We start from the raw sequence: 6,639 nt of genomic DNA on the forward strand, positions 1-6,639 counted from the left end.
TAGGAGGGAATTCCCCATAGACAGCTTTGGGGCTGGTTTTTGGAGATGAGGGGACTGACCTTAAGCTCAGTGACTGCCAAAGGCAGGAGCCTAACATAACTCACTCTTGTTATGGGCAAATACCTCATAGAGACAACCTGGGTAACTCAAGAGAAACCTCATACCTTGATCCTGTAACTGCAAGTGTCCATGGGTAACTGGGAACAGGAAATAAAATTCTTTCTGAAGAAGATAATAGCAAAAGTGATACATTTTATCACTAATTTTTTCATTTTATTTAACTTTACAATATTGTATTGGTTTTGCCATATATCAAAATGAATCCACCAAAGGTATACATGTTTAAAATTGGCCAGCAAATCATTTAAAATTACAAAGCACATGAGTTTACAAGAATCAGAATGAGCAGCAGTAGACAGAAACTGACCCAAAAGAACTTCAAATACTGGACTTATCAGACATATATGGGAATAAAACAGATACATTCTTTTCATGGACATAAAATTGAAACTCAAAATGTTCATAGAATGTAGTTTTGCAGATTTGAAGAGGAACTATCTAAAAACTATATAATTCAAAATTATATAGATAGATTTAATAGGAGATTAGATCCTTATTAAAGTGTAAAGTGGAGAAGGCAATGGCACCCCACTCCAATACTCTTGCCTGGAAAATCCCATGGATGGAGGAGCCTGGTGGGCTGCAGTCCATGGGGTCGCTAGGAGTCAGACATGACTGAGCGACTTCACTTTCACTTTTCACTTTGATGCATTGGAGAAGGAAATGGCAACCCACTCCAGTGTTCTTTCCCAGAGAATCCCAGGGATGGGGGAGCCTGGTGGGCTCCGTCTATGGGGTCGCACAGAGTCGGACACGACTGAAGCGACTTAGCAGCAGCAGCAGCAGCAGCAAAGTGTAAAGATGAAAAATAAACATGATCAAGAGAGGATCAAATCTATAGTATTTTAAACTTTTAGTTTGTATTACAAGAGAAGAAAAAGAGGAAATAAAGACATATCAGGTGAAGAAAAAATTTTCAGGTAGAACAAGAAAAGCACATAGGAGAATGGAAGATATAAGCATATGATTCATAATGTGAGTGTATAATTCATGGGCTTCCCCAGTGACTCAGTGGTAAGGAATCCACCTGCAATGCAGGAGACATGGATTCGATTCCTGGATTGGGAAGATCCCCTGGAAAAGGAAATGGCAACCCACTCCAGTATTCTTGACTGGACAGAAGAACCTGTAGGGGTACAATCCATGGGATTGCAAAGATCACAACCTAAGTGATTAGACAATAACAACATATAGTACATAATTACATATGTAATTACATGACTTCAAATTGATTAATTTAGCTAAAATATGAGAACTAGCACACAAATTTAAAAATTAATTATACTGTATTTACAGAAGATATTGAAAATTAAAGTATAAAGAAAGGAAATATTACACCATATAAAAACAACCAGAAGAAACTGATGTAGCTCTATTAATTTATAATGGAATAAAAAGTTATCAAGTTGCTGTAGGAATTAATCAAAGGCTTTTCAAGACATCTAGAGTAAAAGTTAAAAAAATTTAATGGTAGAAATTATAGGCCTAAATAAATGGAGAATTATACCATGTTTGTGAAGTAAGACACAATACAAAATTGTCAATTCTGTCTAAAGCCACCCATAAATTCAAAGCAGTCCCAATAAAAATTCCAAAATATTTTTAAAAGGAACTTGATAATCTGATTATAAAATTCATATGGAAAGATTTTGCCTGTCTTGAAAAATAATTTGTTAACTAGGCATTATAATAATTTGTTTTCTCAATTTATTACAGGTACATGAAAATATAGTTCTAAGACATAAATAATCATTCACTTAGAAGCACTCTGTTTATCAAGTGAAATTTATATGATATAGGAAGTTAAAAAAAAACCTGTAAAATCAGAAATTGTTTGTTTTTGGAATTTGCCTTTAACTTCAAGTAAAAACTTATATTTGTGCCAAATCTATTTCAAGTATCACTCAAAGTACTAAAATACAAAACAAATGAACAGAGATAGACAAAAGAATTATTACACATAAATTGACATATTTATGGTTAATAATTATTACATTTACAATTATGAATTGGGCCAGCACATTTGCATTTTCAGAGGATTAATTGATATTAATTAATTAAATTGAGTTGCTTAAATTCAACATATTAAAACCAAGATTGCATTTTCGGGATCTGCTACACTACAATAAGAGTCATAGTGGGTGAGAATTATATCTGTCTTCTGTAAAGTCAAAAGAATGTCACATTCTCATTCCCTTGGAACAATGTGTGGCAAGTATATAGATGAACCCAGGCTAGTCTGCGGGTTGATGGGAATCACACAGCCCTATTGTGTCCTCCATCCATCAGACAACCATCAGAAGCAGAGCCATTTAGCTCATTGGCAATTGATAACAGACCCATAAAGGAACCAGTCTAATTGTCAAACTGCAAAGCTGTAAACTAAACAAATGGTTCCCACTAAAATTTTGGAATGATTTATCACAAGCAAAAGCTATTTCAGCTGGAATGATTTTGCCTCAGTTTTGGGCTGCAAAAGCTTTCTTTTTTCTTTCCCAAGCCTGGTTTTCAGCTTATCTGGTGATGCTGAGATAAGTTCCTTTTCTGCTTAAATCAGCTAGAGACGGTTTCTGTTGCTTGCAACTGAGAACTCTGACAGATACACTTGTAATGAGATAGAATTTGATATTCCAATGCATTTTTATTGCACTGGCAGTAATTTATATCACTTTATAATATTTTTTTTACTCAAAATAGATAATATATATTACATCCTAACTTACTTGGAGAATAGATGAAATATATTGCAGTGAACCAAAAAGGTAGCTCTTGGTATAGAAAAAAACTTAGAATGAAAAAAAAATGTTTATCATTTTCCTTTTCTATTCTACCAGCCTTGGCACCCCACCAACTCTAGAGCAAGATACCACTGTCTTGGAAAAAGAGAACAAATTGTAAGAGGACCAAGTGAGCTTTAAGAAAGGTGGGTTTAAAAAGTAGCATGAATACCAATAATATACTGATATAGATTAGATATAGATCTAAACATAAACATAGACATAAAGATTGATGATATATACACAGACTTAGTGATAGATGATGTAGATATAAATGTAAGGCAATATTTTATGTTTGTAAAACATCTTTTCTTTGAATCCGTTTCAGAGGTGTTTACTGTCAATGGAATATAATAGTTGGAAGAATATTTAAGTTTTACCTAATTCAACCTAAGGATTATTTTTTCTTTAACATCACTAACAGATGTTTACTAGCTTCTGTCTGATCATTTTTCACTTCAGGGTTAGAAAATCTTAAGGTTAATGGATTGCAACATAGCATATTTTCCAGAAAACACACCTGTGAAAAAAAGAACAATGAATTATGGAATAATAAAACCATAAAACATTGAAAAATTTAACAGTGAATCTTTCATTACAACCAGGGATGACTTTCAATTAGTTAAAAAATGTAATCAATGTCTTATTCTTTGTCTCAGGAAATCAAATAATTCTTCTAACCTGAAAGAAGATAGGAAGAAGTTAAATTCCTCTTCAATCAAACGGCCCCTGGCTCAAGCAATAGTTTTCTACAAGCCAGTAAACAGTGCATATTCCTTTTCTTTGAAATTTCTGTTGTTTCTAAAACTATCCCCATATTCCTACTTCATTCAGAGCCTATAATTCCCAAAAACCAGCAGGGAGAGACTTGCAGTGGAACACTGCTTGCTGGGAAGTTAATTCCCCAGAGTAAAATAATTTGAGTTGAAGCAGATGATGTCTGAAAAGCCTTGTAAGAGTGCAAGCCAAGCACTGCAGTTTTTCCTAGATTCCATTACTTTATTAAGAATCAGATAGCAGTCCATGGGGTCACAAAGAGTCAGACACGACTGAGCGACTTCACTTTCACTTTTCACTTTCATGCACTGGAGAAGGAAATGGCAACCCACTCCAATATTCTTGCCTGGAGAATCCCAGGGATAGGAGCCCGGTGGGCTGCCATCTATAGGGTCACACAGAGTCGGACACGACTGATGTGACTTAGCAGCAGCAGCAGCAGGAGTTCAAGAAGTCCCACTTCAGGACAGCAGAACTGCACAAAATGCATGCCTTGTACACACGCGTTGAAAATGATAGAGTAGCCATGTCCCTGTACTACCTTTGCATTCATTCACTCACTCAGCAAATTATTTATACTTGAACAGTCCAGGCATGAAGAATAGAGCAGTAAATGAAAAAGACCAAGTCCCTGCCCTTTAAGGAACTGCATTCTAACAGAAGGGAACAAAGAAATAAAATACGTCTGTGGCTCAGCAGTAAAGAATCCACCTGCAATGCAGGAGACCCAGAGACACAGGTTCAATCCCTGGGTCAGGAAGATCCCCTGAAGGAGAAAATGGCAACCCACTCCAGTATTCTTGCCTAGGAAACCCCATGGACAGAGGGGCCTGGCATGCTACCTTACATGGGGTCGCAAGAGAATCAGGCATGACTTAGCAGCTAAACAACAAACAAAAGTGAACTTAATGAATGAAAAATAAAGAAAGTTAAGCCATATAGGCAAGGTTGTGTGAGGAGTGCTCACTGTTACATACATGAGGTCAGGGAAGGCTATTTGATAAAGTCAGTCTGAAAAGGTGGTCTGTAGGAAGACACCAAGCAGCCCATGTTAGCTTGTGTGCTGAGAGGAAGTCTGAGCATCTGCAGCTGGCATGCCCTTCCTTAAGTTACTTGCATTGTCTCTCCTTCACCTTCTTCAGTATTCTGAAAGAATAGATTATCCATGACAACAAAGAATTAGAGAGCTGCCAATAGACTTCTCAAGGAGAAAGAGTGTCTAATGTCAGTTTTTGTATTTTGAGATAATAATGTCTTTCATAATCATACACTAAGCTTTTGCAACCCAAAGCATTATTGACAGGCCTAAGAAGTGGTAGATCTAAGCCACCACATGGAGGTGTTTGTAAAGGATGGTTTATTTTCTAGGGCTGCCGTGATGCATAACTGCAGAGGACACTCTTCATAGCATATTCTATATCCTGATTAGAATTGTACAGTTGACTACTTTCTGCCCATTGCATCATCTACACAAAGAAAGAAAGAAGAATCCATGGACAATTTGTCTTAAGTTTATGGTTTGCCACTCTCCCCCTTCTCTTCCCATTGCATTGGTATTTATTTCATGGTTTACTCCAGCATCTATTTCATTGTTGTTTTTTATATGCATACTGGTACTTCTCATTAGCTGGTAGATTACTTGAGGACATACATACATATGGGTCAGCTTTGCCTCCTTAGTCTAATATAAATAATTGCTAGATAAATGATTCAGGAAATTAAAAAATATAGAAACTTGTTAAGCTTGTATTCCCTTTTTTGTCTGTGTGTTATTTTCCTCAAATATTTCTGAATCTAAAACATGCAAGGGAATATAATTTAGCGTCAATAGCCAAAACAGCTTCAAAACAGTTGTGTCCACTTATTTAGGGCATGCTTGTGAATGGCCTTTCATCTGGGTTAAGTAGCCATTCTTTTAAGAGAAGATGGCATTGTAATCATAACCATACATCTGGCCAGACACAGATAGTCCATTGTTTTCCTAAGTCCAAATAAAGAGCTTTTCAAGCTGTTTGTCAGATCCATCGGAGGCAGAGTATTTTTAACTGAGTTTTGGCAACAGGAGGGACGTGATAAAGAAAAATTCACCCCAAATTGTAATGATTATTTTCTAGGCATCTTAGCATATAAATTTTGGAGTCAACATATAAATGTTTCAGTCTGATGCATTTGGGTTCACCACAAAGGGTTTACCAACATTAAAAAAAAAGAGAGAGAGAGAGAGCTAGAAAGATATTATCTTTTGGGCCAGTGGGTAGAATTAAGTCAATGCAATTATTATAATCACCGATAGACTGTTAAGGAATATAACAGACTGTAGTTTGAACAGTGTCAGTAAGAATCCAGTTTGATTATGTTACCTAAGGGAAATTTCAAAGTAAAGTTTGAAATTAGAGCAAGGACAGAAATGGAAGAATAAAAGGCAAATAGTTTCCTTCCTAAAAGATTAAAATTTTAGTGACAAGTTTAGAAACTTAGGAGTGACAAGGCTACACAGTCATGAAAGGCAAAAGAAGATGAATTCAAATCTAATAGTTCTTAAAGATGAGACTTCAATAAATGGCAAACTGTGTTCATTAATAAATTGGAAAGGATGGCTAGAATTAAGTATGGCCTAACCTAAGGGAAAAAAGGCAACACTTCAAAGAGTAAATGTCTTTCAAGAGGAACCAGATACAGGAAATTATTGGAGGGTGTAGAATCAATGATAAGAGTGATTGAGGAATTGCCTTTTTTTATTGGAAAACACGGCTGAGAAAAATTTTACGTGGAAAAAAAAATGTTGAATGAATTTTCAGTGTAATTGCAGCATGATTTGGAGTTAATTTTAATAATTTTTTGCCCAATAAGAATTTCTGGAACATATTGTTTTCTCAGAAGGACATAGAATTTTTGCATTTAAGGAGTGGATTTATGAAGATGGACACTGAGCTGCCCTCAGTAAATTTATGAGGTCGAGCACTTT

This window comes from Bos javanicus, chromosome 3, assembly GCF_032452875.1.
Source record: "Bos javanicus breed banteng chromosome 3, ARS-OSU_banteng_1.0, whole genome shotgun sequence".
Classification (NCBI taxonomy): Eukaryota; Metazoa; Chordata; class Mammalia; order Artiodactyla; family Bovidae; genus Bos; species Bos javanicus.